This window comes from Macrobrachium rosenbergii, chromosome 46, assembly GCF_040412425.1.
Source record: "Macrobrachium rosenbergii isolate ZJJX-2024 chromosome 46, ASM4041242v1, whole genome shotgun sequence".
Lineage (NCBI taxonomy): Eukaryota > Metazoa > Arthropoda > Malacostraca > Decapoda > Palaemonidae > Macrobrachium > Macrobrachium rosenbergii.
The window spans coordinates 10,974,277-10,988,334 of NC_089786.1; the positions used below are offsets into that span (position 1 = coordinate 10,974,277).

The 14,058-nt window shown below is 35.7% G+C and overlaps 1 long non-coding RNA gene across 1 annotated transcript in view; it reads right to left on the reverse strand.

Annotated features, from left to right (window-relative positions):
• Positions 1-315: 315 nt before the first annotated feature.
• LOC136830208 (uncharacterized) overlaps positions 316-14,058 on the reverse strand; it is a 344,962-nt gene continuing 331,219 nt past the window's right edge. Inside the window, exon 3 of the long non-coding RNA XR_010850596.1 lies at positions 316-423. This is a non-coding gene — a long non-coding RNA (uncharacterized lncRNA). The remainder of the gene's footprint in view (positions 424-14,058) is intronic.

A 14,058-nucleotide genomic window follows, 5' to 3' on the forward strand; every position in this document is an offset into this window, starting at 1 on the left:
AGCTAAAGAAAAAGAACAATGTTTAAGGATTAATTTAATTTTTTTAACTACTTCAATACTTAAATATACGCCCTTGTTTTTAGGAGAAGCCGAAATGATAGAATTACAGATCCCGAACATTTCATCATTACAATTGTAACCATAAACTAAGACAAAAAAAAATGGAAACTAAATACATACAGATTAATAACCGTGATAAATTAAATAACGGATAAAATCAGAGAAGTAAAAAAAAAAACTTACATTCCTTACCTCAATAATTACAATTATAACTCAATGCAAGAAAATGCAGAAATAAAAAAAAATGGATTCCTTACCTTATTAAAGGGGCGTGGCTCGCTGCAGAATTTGGAATGAGAGTGGTACATGTATCAGGAATGGCTGTACCAAATGCCAGGTTTGGTACCAGAAGTTACAGGCTTTCTGAAAGAGAATAAAAAAAAAAATATTGCAGAATGTTCAGAATGAGTAACCACAGTTTGTATTTCCTCCACTCATCTGCAAAATGAAGGATATTATTATTATTATTATTATTATTATTATTATTATTATTATTATTATTATTACTATTATTATTATTATTATTATTATCCACTCTCATGTTTGCTGGTTTGTAACTATTAGCCTTATAGTTCCACGCTAACAATTAGCATTTTCAGTTTCAAATTTTGGTTTCTGTACAAGTACTATTATGTGCAGAGAATTAATAGTGAATATGCTTCAACTAATAAAAAATTATGGAATGCAAGACTAAGAAAAGTCATGGAAAGAAAGTCCCATTTATCAAAAATAATAATAAATTGCTTTATCTCAGCTCATGTGTATAAAGAAATAAAAAACACAGATACCACGGAGTAAAAATGCTTAAACAAGATAAAAAAAAAATAATAAGCACGAATAAAAAATAATAATTCAATTCAACAAAAATGGTCACCGCAAGATTAGTAGAATCTTTCATGCTTCCCTACTTTGACAAAGGCGTGACTTATTGAAAGAGGAAGCGATAATCTTTTAATTTAACAGTTATTTAGCAAGCAGTAAGCTTCTCACGACGTTTCTATGCTTGTAACAAAAAAAAAAAAAAAAAAACAATATTCACGGCATCATTCACACTTGAACTGCTTAATGAAAAATGAACTCCCGCGTTGCCAAATTTCACAGCATTAACTACTTCATATACTTATAAAGATATCCCATGAAAAGGTGTAAAAGTTAGTCTGGGACACGGCGGTGGAGTGTTTCAGTTTCTTCAGGGATAGGGTGATGCAATGATTCAGAAAAAGTAGATATAGACGCAAAATTTGCGTGAAATACGAAAATAAGTCATGAACAGTGTGGAATCGTTGATGTTTGCAGAAAGTAAAGTACTAGTTGGGGACTGTGAAAAGAAACTGCAGAAACTAGTATGAATTTGGAAGTGACTGCATGTGGAGAAGATAAGGAGTAAAAGTGAGCAAGAGTAAGGCTTATGACGGTAAACAGACACAGGGAAGATGGAGCAATGAATGTTAATATGGATAAATGGAAGAACTGATTCATAAAAGTATTTGGATATAAATGTAAGTGGAGGATGGTAGGGTGAGATAAAAGATGGCCCACAAAAGAGATGAAGCAAGAAAGATAGCGAGGTGTGTGCAAAAGATTGGGCGGCGACTTGCATTTCCCATGGAAGTCAATGTGGAACGTATAAAGGGATTGCAGGGCCAACTTTCCTTTATGGAAATCAAGTGTTGCTGAATGACAAAATGAAATAAACAAAATGGCAACAGTTAATATGAGAAATACAGAGACACGTCAAAGAAGTGGCATAAGTCAGTGTAAGAAAAGGATGGATCATTTTATTTTGAGATGGTCGGATCATGTGGAAAGAATAGACGACAAAAAGAATGTATAATTCAGCGGTGTTAGGGGAATGAGGAAAGACCTAGATGGGGTTGGATAGATAATATTAAAGATGTATTGGCAAGGAATGTTCTTGTTAACCAGGAAGTGAAGAAATGGGTGCAAGTTAGGGGTGAATGGTGCACTGTGTTTAGGGGAGTTAGATACGATGCTGATGAGCCTTGTTTGTAGACGTATGAAGTGGCCAATGCTGTGGAAGTCTTACCGCACAGGAGGATCATCCATGATACAGCAGTTAAAGTTTAAATATGGTAGTGACCTATGTAGTGACATTTCTCTTGAGCCATCCGTTATGAAGGAAAACAGCTGAATGATATATAAAACATATATATATATATGATATATATATATATATATATATATATATATATATATATATATATATATATATATATATATATATATATATATAACATATATATATATATACATATATATATATATATATATATATATATATATATATATATATATATATATATATATATGTTTGTGGTGTGTGTGTGTGTGTGTGTAAATATTTCCTAAAGAGTTTTTATAGCGTTTAGCCTGTTTTTGGCAGACGCGTTTTACCCGTAACTCATACAAAGGGCACAGTCACTCTTGACATGTGCTCCATGACCTTCCAAATATATTCCGTCCACATGGTCGCCTTTTTTTTTTTCTTCTCGTTTTTTTAAGAATCTGTAGGAACTGAACGGGGGAGGGGGGAAGAGAAAGAGGGCGAGCGATACTTTATTCATGTGTGTGGGTACGTCTTTGAGAGAGAGAGAGAGAGAGAGAGAGAGAGAGAGAGAGAGAGAGAATTTTACTTGAGAGAGAGAGAGAACTTCTTCTTGAGAGAGAGAGAGAGAGAGAGAGAGAGAGAGAGAGAGAGAGAGAGAGAGAGAGAGAGATCTTACATTCAAATGAGTATAAGCGTGCGCATCTTAACATATAAATGAGGGCGTCATAACAGCCATGGTCATCGACGCCCAGAAAAGAGAAAGAAAAAAAAATAGACAGAGACGGCAAATCTCACTCGTACGTCAGACGGTCCTTTAGAACAGGGACGTGCAACAAACCCAGCGGGCATTTACACTCGACCCATTTACACCCACAATCAACTAACAACTGTAAACAAACTAACCACTAACCACTCCGTCGGGGATCTCGTCTCAGCGTCCCCTCCCACCTCTCTAACCGGCCCCCCCCCCACCACCCGGGGTTCAGGAGGACACGTGAAAATCGTTCTTAAAGTGGGGTAAAATTTTGCGAGGTCCTCCTCGACGATTCTTGGGGCCAGGAGAGACTTGGCGAAACCCGATCTGCTAATCTCGCGGTTTGTCGTCGTAAATAAGGTTGCAATGGAGCGCCGCTCCAAACACCAGATAAAAAGGTGACACCGTTCGACGCGACTGGATGGAGCGGTGCGGGTGGGTGGTGGGTGGTGCAGCTCCTTGTCTGTGCGAGAGAGAGAGAGAGAGAGAGAGAGAGAGAGAGAGAGAGAGAGAGAGTAATAACCTTGTCTGTGTGGTTTTCTTAACGTTTTCCTCTTTTTCTTTGAGAGAGAGAGAGAGAGAGAGAGAGAGAGACCTGATATGTGAAGGGATAGGAAAACAAGAATGGTGGTTTTTCTTTGAAATCCTTTGCTGTTTCCTCTTTTAGAGAATGGTGTGAGAGAGAGAGAGAGAGAGAGAGAGAGAGAGAGGGCTCAGTGATTTTGATGCTGTAGTGAAAAGAGCAAGAGAGAGAGAAGCTCAGCAATTTGAAAAGAGTATGAGAGAGAGAGAGAGAGAGAGAGAGAGAGAGAGAGAGAGAGAGAGAGAGAAGAAGAAGAATATTTAGTCACATAAAGAACTCAGTTTAGAGAGAGTGAGCGAGCAAAAAGAGAGAGAGAGCAGGCTCGCGACTGACATTGCCTTTTGACCACGGAACACATGTCAAGTGTTCCCATTTATCACACTCACATCGTCTAGACCCTCGACGGTAGACATCATAAAGTCGTGAGAAGGTCACTTGTTTCTTTACAATCTTCTTCAATAAACTTAAACAAATCTGAAACTTCCCTCTTCCCTCCGTACTCCCTGAACTTTCTCATTTTCGAGGTTTAAAAGTTATATTTTCTCATATACTTTTTAGGTTATATATGTAGAATCTACTGGTCACTTTTACCAGATACATATGTAATTGTAATAGCCACAATGCCCTCTTAACTTCTAGAATTCTTCGCGCTTTTTTTGGATATGCTTGTCATTACAAAGCCGTAAGATCCAAGCGCAAGAAATTGAAGAGACTGTGATGCCCGGTTATTATCAAGTACCCAATGTATCTAACTCGTATGAAACATTTGGGCAGTTCTCGCAAAACCAAATTTCTGTCAATCATTCAGGAAGAAATGCGTCCATATCTGCGCTTGCGCACTGCCTACGTGCCATAAATCTATCTCAATAATCCCTGTTCATTACCTACTCTTGCAGATCGAGTTTTTTCTTTCTAAATTACGAAGGAAACTGTCCCTCTCTTTACATCAATATTACTAAAAATGGTAGTGTTAAGGATCAATGTCACTTATTAACTATTTATGTATGTTTACCGGGCTAAAATCTACACCTATAATACTGATAATAATATTCTTTATTTCTCCTCATGACTATACACAGATACAAAACGGAAATACAATAGATACTGAATGAATGTGACAATGAAAGAAGCGAAAGCTCCTCTAATAATACCATTCTAAGTTATAATAATAGCTGTGTTACGTAGAGGCAAACGCTAATATATAATTCCCAGAAGCGATGGATTTAACTGAAAATGTTCAATAATTTTCAAAAAGTATTACAAAGACATTTACGAGGCTACAGCACTAATGAGTACACCTGGTGCAGGAGGAGGGAAAAAATGAACGTTTTACCTGTACTGTCCTGTTTCACAGCAAATGATTTATGGTACTTTCAAAAATTTGTATTGTAAAGAAAGTAAGGATATTACCTATAATCGCACTTACCTAAGGGTGAATATGAGAGAGAGAGAGAGAGAGAGAGAGAGAGAGAGAGAGAGAGAGAGAGAGAGAGAGAGAGAGAGGAGGCTATTACCAATGCATTCCTTTTCTTCTAAAGAATTTGCATTCTTTCCACTCTTGTTGACCGGAAGAGAGAGAGAGAGAGAGAGAGAGAGAGAGAGAGAGAGAGAGAGAGAGAGACCAATTAAAACCGGACAATGATTACCATGTCTGGGGTCAATGCATTGCCTAATTAAGGAGAGAAAATGAGAGGAAAAACACCCTTCCTAATAATGGGTACACTACCGCAAAACTAATCCGGATAATTATCTCATGAAACAGTTGCCTGTGAAGAGAGAGGAGAAATAATACGCAAGAGAACATGATATCGGTCATTAACCAGATTTCTTATCTCAGCTATGATAAGCATCGTGCTACGATAAGGATTGTCCGGTGGTCATAAGCGTGTATTGCTCTGTGGCCGTTATAAATACATATATATATCTGGTATAAAAGTGATCAGTAGGGTGTGTATATATATATATATATATATATATATATATATATATATATATATATATATATATATATATATATATATATATATATATATATATATATATATATATATTAGTTCAGCCTCAAAAGAATTAAACGCTTATGTCATGATGGTCATGACGGGTCTATTCCAGCTCTAGTAAAATTTATTTTTACTCAAAAGCTCTATATAAAACTAGGCATTCATTTATTACGGTTAGGTGGTTAAGGCTGACCTCATTCTGCTTATATATGCTTACATATGTGTGTGTGTATATATATATATGTGTGTGCGTGCGTGTGTGTATGTATGTGCATATATATATATATATATATATATATATATATATATATATATATATATATATATATACATGATATATACATACAAATATATATGTATATACATGCAAATATATATGTATATATATACATCTATATATATACATTGTGTGTATGTGTGTGTGAGCATAGTTTATTTACCGACACATTTATAAACCTCATACAGCGTATATGCTTACTAAATCACTATTACCTATTCGTCACTCATATCTCAATTTCAACAAATTTATGAAAACTGCAAACCCAGACATTAAAACAACCTCCCATTAATTCAGCCCAGCTTCTCATTACAGATAAAGAGATAAGAAGCACGCAATACGGAGCATAGCGATTACGTTCGCCAGAAAATACACCTGGATTACAAAAAATAAAACTCCGTTCCCCAGGTAACGTTACAGCAACGCAATTTGCGGCAATTAAATGCAATTACATCGCTAACGTAGAAATTCGAGTAATAACATGGCAGACCCGATCATTTCCGAAAAATACGGAGCACTGTTATCACTACGAGGTATCGGGAGGAGGAACGCCTGCTTCTCGGGGAAAGGGGTGTTGCCTGCGCGGTACACCTGTGTTCTTTGTCTGTGCGATATATTTGCAGTTTTTGAAATATGGGACAGACCTGCTCGTTTTATCTGGGCGACGTAACTGTATTTTCAGCTTGTGCTACACAACTGTATGTTTTACATGTGCAATACAACTGTGTTTTTAACCTGTGTTTTTTACTTACAAAGTTCACTCGCATATTTTACTTGTGCAATAACCGTCTGTAATTTGACCTTCTGGAATAAAACCGTATTTGTACCAGTGCATTACACATATATTTCTAAATATACTGTACACCTGCATATTTTCGGTTGAATACACCTGTATTTTTCTCTTATTCAATATACCAACATTGTAAAATTTTTTAAGTACCTATGCATTTTTTACCGGTGTAATACACCCATATTTTCAACTAATGAAATGAACCCGTATTTCTCACCTACACAATTCATCCGTATTTACTTTTTATGTAGTGCAGCTGCATTTTCTTCGGCACAATACACCAGTATGTTTTATCAATGCCATAAAACAGTATTTTTACCTATGCAATACAGATGCATTCTAAACTATGCAGTACAGTTGAATTTTTTACCAGCGCAATACACCTCCTCTCTATCAGTGCAATACACCTATAAAGTACTCATAAAAAAGAATACTTGGCTTTATAAAACGCTATTAGATTCCCTGTGAAAAGCTATCGTATCTTTCAAGCAAGTAATGAAAAGATGTTCCACTGCGTTTATAGCAACCTTCTGTCTATTTCACAGATCTACAGAGACAGTCTTTAACATGAATAGTATCTGATTCTTTTAACCGTTAAGCATTTCAAAGGCAATTGTTACGTATACAGTATATCAAAAGGACCACAAGATGAAGTAAGAATGGAAAATCTCATGCCTTTTGATATTATTTTCGAAATTATTTTAACTTTAATTTTTGGTAACCTTTGAAAATCCTTTTTAAAATTAATGGATACCAGATTGTAAGGAGGTAGATCTCCAACAGAAAAAAAACACATTTCTTTTAAAATGATATTCATAATGAGTTGAAACTGGAGTGCCGGAAGGCAAACCATCCAGGGAAGCCAACGAATTTTTTGGCCCGGCTCCTCTTGCAAATGACTGATCACCCCTAAATTGAGTCTAGGGTGAGGGCAAGGCTACTACAAAAAATACAGTGTCTGTTACACCTTCCATTCTCAAGAAATGGTTTGGGAAACGGTAAGAGATGGGTGCAAAACCAAGATTGGAGGAAATAATAATTTTTATCTAATTTTTATATTCTATGCAAAATCAACAATGTCCATAGTTAATGCCATCTCAGTAACTCAGATAAGGAACGGGAAAGCGTTAGATCGAAATTTTGGCCATGAAAGCTAAAACAATAAAACCTAGAGCAAAGAAGCAAACATTTCGTCAAAAACTGCGCGCATATAGTGACTGAATGTGGCTAGGTGTAGCCGCAGTCATGTGGGAGCAGGAATGGACAAACATACAAAGTTTCTGTGTGTGTGTGTGTGTTTGTGTGTATATATATATATATATATATATATATATATATATATATATAAATATATATATATATATATATATATATATATATATATATATATATATATATATATATTATATATATATATATATTTAGCCAAGGCCGCAGGAAAAAATAATAGAAGGAGTACCAAGCGCTTTCGTGTTCTTTCAACACATTTTCGAGGTGCAATGCTAGAAACACGGAGAATATATAACAAAGTAAACACAAAAGTTGAAAAAAATGTAAACGCAAATATCCAAGAGCCGCATGTACTAGTTTTAACCGGCTCTTGGATATTTGTGTTGACATTGTTTCAACTTTTATGTTTACTTTGTTATATATTCTCCGCGTTTTTAGCATTGTGCCTCGAAAATGTGTTGAAAGAACACTTCTTTATTTTTCTTGGTACTCCTTCTTTTATTTTTATATGTATATATTGGCTGATATATATATATGTCAATATATATTTAGTGACATATATATATATATATATATATATATATATATATATATATATATATATATATATATATATATATATATATATATATATATATATATATATATATATATGTATGTGTGTGTGTGTACGTATTTGTGTTTAACATATTTTTGATAAACATTGAAGAAATCCCATGAACGACATCCATAGTTCAAACTCGAACGCTTTCCTCGCTAATCACTCCACGGGAACGAATTCGAAACTGTGACCACAATGCCCACATCCAACAATAACCCCTCTTCCAGGAACAAAGCGTTACACTCTCCCCTCTGAGGTATTATTTCGCTCGCCATGAATACTGTCAGGCAAAGAGGCTCGCTCGCTAAGCATCTTCCGCCCATTTCAAGCGCAGTAACAGATACCAGGAAATGTCGTTTGTCGTTTTGGGGAACAAGACCTACCAGCTGGAAACGCCGGTTTCAGACTAATCTCCTGAATTGGGTCATGCAATGCTAGCCGTATGAAGAGGTGTTTCATTATTATTATTATTATTATTATTATTATTATTAAATTATTATTATTATATTATTATTAAATTTTTCATACGGGAACAAACACCTACATCCTGTCATTATTATTATTATTATTATTATTATTATTATTATTATTATATACCATTAAAGTTTAACCCAACCAATGTTCCGAAACTCTTGACTTCTGTGGGAAGATGCCAAAAGGTTTGGTCTCAGATATTAGAATTTTAAACAAAAAAGGAAGACAGGTCTCGGTCAATCTCACGCCCTCGATATAGTGCAGTCTCGAATGCCACAACAAGTGGAAGGAAGGAGAAAAAAAAAAGAGCGGCACCAACTAGCCTCTGAAATGGTGCAGGATTATAGGTCTGAGAAAACGAAAGCAAGAAGAGAATTCCGGAACTCATCTGGTGGGGGAGGGATACCGGTACCAGTGCGTGACTATATAATGACCTGTGCGATAAACTAGTAACAACAATGTATTTTATTTCCTTCCATGGCCAGGTACAAATACAGAACATATTTGTATCTTTCCCTACATATCCGTAGGGTGAACTGACATCACATCATCAAAGGTCAGGGTCAAAATAAACCCGCGCTTCGTTATTCCGTTCTTTTTTATAAGCACTGAATGTCTGCATTATTATCACGACTTGAATTATTTGCTTACATTAGCGATCGTCCACGAAGTGATTTTAAAAAATTCCATCCTTCATTAAAATCTAATGACTCTTCTCCCATTTCTTTGTCTTTCAAAGCTAAATTTTCCTGAGGCAGAATTGAAAAGTCTTATCCAGTTATTTATTTCAATCTAATCGGAATTTTCGTCTACAGAATTTTGCCAGGATTTTCTTCAGGATCAGTTGCAAAGTTTGCTTTCCCATACTCCAAATCGCCCTCATGAACATCACAGTGAGCTAGGGTGTGGGGATAGCAACCTCATCCAAAATCGGAAGGGTAATATATTTTATCTCCATCTCCTCAACAGAAAAAAAAGGTAAACCATTTTTTCTTCACATAAAAAACTAGGTAAAAAATGAATACACAAAGCAATCCTGGAAAAAAATGTATACTATCACACACAAACGCGGGAAGGCCTCGACGAGGCAGTAATCACCTCATCGAGGCGAAGCCATTTATCATAATCTCCGTGACACAAGAACACACTTACATTCAGGCAGACAGACGTTTGCGATTAAATATTACAAGTCCCACCTGATAAAGAAAACGGGGATGCAATAAAGAAAACGGGAATGCCTTGACTTGTGAGTGTGTGAGAGAGAGTGTGAGAGAGAGAGAGAGAGAGAGAGAGAGTGAGAGAGAAGAGAGAGAGAGAGAGAGAGAGAGAGAGAGAGAGAGAGAGAGAGATAATGAGCTACTGATGAAAGATCTCCTAATGGATTTATAACGATCGTGAGACAAGATGGAAACGATGGGAATCCCAAGGTGTGAGTGACAGTCGAAAAAGGTATAGTTCCGGCAGAGAGAGAGAGAGAGAGAGAGAGAGAGAGAGAGAGAGAGAGAGAGAGAGAGAGAGAGAGAGAGAGGATGTTGTATCAGATGTGGGTCATTTAAGAGAAATTGAAATTTCAGACGTTTTAGTGACAGACGAATGGACAGACAACGCTAGAGCAGGAAGTCAAATCGAAAACCTGGGGAAAGAGAGAGAGAGAGAGAGAGAGAGAGAGAGAGAGAGAGAGAGAGAGAGAGAGAGAGAGAGAGTTAATGTTGTATCAGATGAGGAACATTTACGAGAAATGGAGTATTTAGACGATTTAACAAAAGGGATGTAACATTTCAAAATGATACCAATTTTCGAAAAGCCTCAGAGAGAGAGAGAGAGAGAGAGAGAGAGAGAGAGAGAGAGAGAGAGAGAGAGAGAGAGAGAGAGAGAGAGAGAGAGAGAGAGAACCACACTTGATAAAAGTGGGGAAATGGATATATTAATCATAGTTTCATATTTGCACGACTAATCCATTACTCAAATATTTTGAAAGGTATTAAACTTACCTTCACAAATATTATTCCTAAAATTCCAATGATGATTCTCTCTGTAAATATTCACATTTCTCAGTAAACCTTTCGAGATCATCTCACGATGAAATCGTATTTTAATCTAAAATATCAAATTCAATATTTAACGTCACTATAAGACACAGAAAAAGAAATGAGTTTCAAATGGCGGTAAAAAGATAATATAAAGAGTGAATGAAAAGTTTAAACAAACTAACTTTAAAATAAAAAAGGAAATGAAAACAATGAAACATAAAACAAAATTCAAATAAAAACATCTACAAATTTATTAAAACTAGAAAACAAAAGGCACAGAATGAAAATATACTCTAGAAAAAAACGAAAACAGAAAAAATACTGAAATTAATGAGGACATACCTTAAACACAGGAAAAAAAAAACAAACATTAAAAGCATTTAAAACCAAAAAAAAAAAAACTCCTGAAACACACGAAGCCAAAAATAAACATAAGTTTAAATTTTCACATTAAATCAGCCTAAAAATAAAAAAAAAAAAATGGCGAAATGATCCCAAAAATTCTCTTGACGCACCACCGTCAAATTGAGACAGATAGAGGGCCAACAGCTACCTGCCTCTTTCAGAACACGTTGATTATGCTAATTTCGGTTTGTCTTGTGTTGAAATAAGAATGATGAGCACAGGGCAGGCTGGAGAGAGAAAAAAAATTAAAAGGGGAAAATATTTCATCTTTTGCGGTAACGTTGACTCTGCATTATACTTCAAAGGATCATGATCTGTTTGCAGAAATGAATGTTCCTTTCTCTCTCTCTCTCTCTCTCTCTCTCTCTCTCTCTCTCTCTCTCTCTCTCTCTCACGTTTGCAAAAATTAGTGAGGACTTTTGTCATCAAAGCTAGTCCGCCCACTAAGAGATTTATGTATGTATGTATGTATGTATGTATACAGACACGCACACACAAATATACATAAAATTCAATATTTCTCTGTCATCAAAGCCCACAAAGAAAATCTCTCTCTCTCTCTCTCTCTCTCTCTCTCTCTCTCTCTCTAGTGAAAGTTTTCTTGCTCTCAGAAATAAAAAAATAAACACTAAAGATTTTCCTTCTCAAATGAGAAGTGATGCTCTCTCTCTCTCTCTCTCTCTCTCTCTCTCTCTCTCTCTCTCTCTCTCTCTCTCATGAAATTAGTACGCAATTCGTTGTCAAGGAACAATTTCCTTCAACCAACCCCTCTCTCTCTGTCTCATAAAATTAGTTCGCAATTTGTTGTAAAAGAATACTTTCTTTCGCCCTCTCTCTCTCTCTCTCTCTCTCTCTCTCTCTCTCTCTCTCTCTCTCTCTCTCTCTCTCACCACCGATCCTCAGAACGGTAACAGACAAAGACTAAGAAGGCGACGACAGATTGACGGAGCGTCCTGTCCGACAGAGGAATCAGGGAGGATATTGAACAAAGGAAGGAAAATAAATTGCTTCTTTCAAGAGTACTGATCATCTTGTACATCCATCTTCTTAGCTTTCCAAATCATACGCGCGCGCGGAACACACACACACACACACACACTTATATGTATACATATATATATGCATATATATGTGTGTGTATATACACATATATATATATACATATATATATGCATATATATATATATATATATATATATATATATATATATATAAATATAATATAGAATATATATTTACATTAAGCATATATATATATATATATATATATATATATATATATATATATATATATATATATATATATATATATATATATATAATGTATATACAGTATATATGATCAAGTAAGGGTTTTACTTTAAACAGAGAGAGAGAGAGAGAGAGAGAGAGAGAGAGAGAGAGAGAGAGAGAGAGAGAGAGAGCTACTAGGCCTTTATTGGCGAGCGAACGGACGTTGCGTGAGATCGTCTGATAAAGCCACGCACGAATATATCTTTATTTTGATCTTCAGCTTTTCGGGAAGGGCCTTATGCCAGCGGCGGTGAATGCTAAGTAGAGAGCAGAGGCCGACAATTATCGGTCTATTCGTTATGCGTCTTCTTCAGGTCACGATTTGTTTATGGCGTCAAAAATAGCGTATTTTGTGTTTACTGTTTTGTGTACATTGTAATGGCGTGTTTATTATTACTATTGTGTTTATTCATAATCGCACTTTTAGTTTTCTGTAAAAGAAAACTATTGTTCGGGCTTTGTCTTACCGTCCGCACTTTATTCTGCCCGCCCTCAGATCTTAAAAACTACTGAGTCTTGAGGGCTGCAAATTGGTATGTTGATCATCCACCCTCCAATCATCAAAAATACCAAATTGCAGCCCTGTAGCCTCAGTATTTTTTATTTTACCTAAGGTTTAAGTTGGCTAAAATCGTGCATCTGGCAACGATATAGGATAAGCCCCCACCGGACCGCGGTTAAAGATTCATGGGCTGCGGCTCATTTTACACTGTACAGAAAACGATTGCGCTGAAGAAACTTCGGCGCATTTCTTACTTGCTTATGAATGAACCAACACGTGCTTTAAACTAGTGTTTTAAATAATTTTTCATTTTGTACTTTTATAATTTTTGTATGAAATAAAAAAATAGAGTATATTTATTATCAAAATTCTCATACATACAATACATTAAAAAATAAATTATAATTAAAATTAGTTTTTTCTATTTTTAGCAGCTTGGTGATTTATCACAATTAACAGGTACAGAAAAAATAAGAGTAAAAAATGCGCCGAAGTTTCTTCGGCGCAATCGAGTTTTCTGTACATCTACTACAGCGTATAATGAAGGCCAAAGAAAATAGATTTATCTTTCGTTGGTCTCAGTATAATGCTGTATGAGCCACGCGCATGAAACTTTAACCACGGCCCGGTGGTGGCCTATCCTATTATCGTTGACAGAAGAGCGAGTATGGCTAACTTTAACCTTTAATAAAATAAAAACTAATGAGGCTAGAGGGCTGCAATTTGGTCTGTTTGATGATTGGAGGAAGGATGACCAACATACCAATTTGTAGCCCTCTAGCCTCAGTAGTTTTTAAGATCTGAGGGCGAACAGATAAAGTGCGGACCGAATGAAGTGCCGACGGACAGACAAGCCGGCACAATAGTTTTCTTTGACAGAAAACTAAAAACTACTGTGCATAAACATCTTGATATTTTGTTAAAAAATTTAAAGTATTTCGTGAAAACAAGATTTTGACACTAAATATAAAAGAATGGTTAACGAACCCAT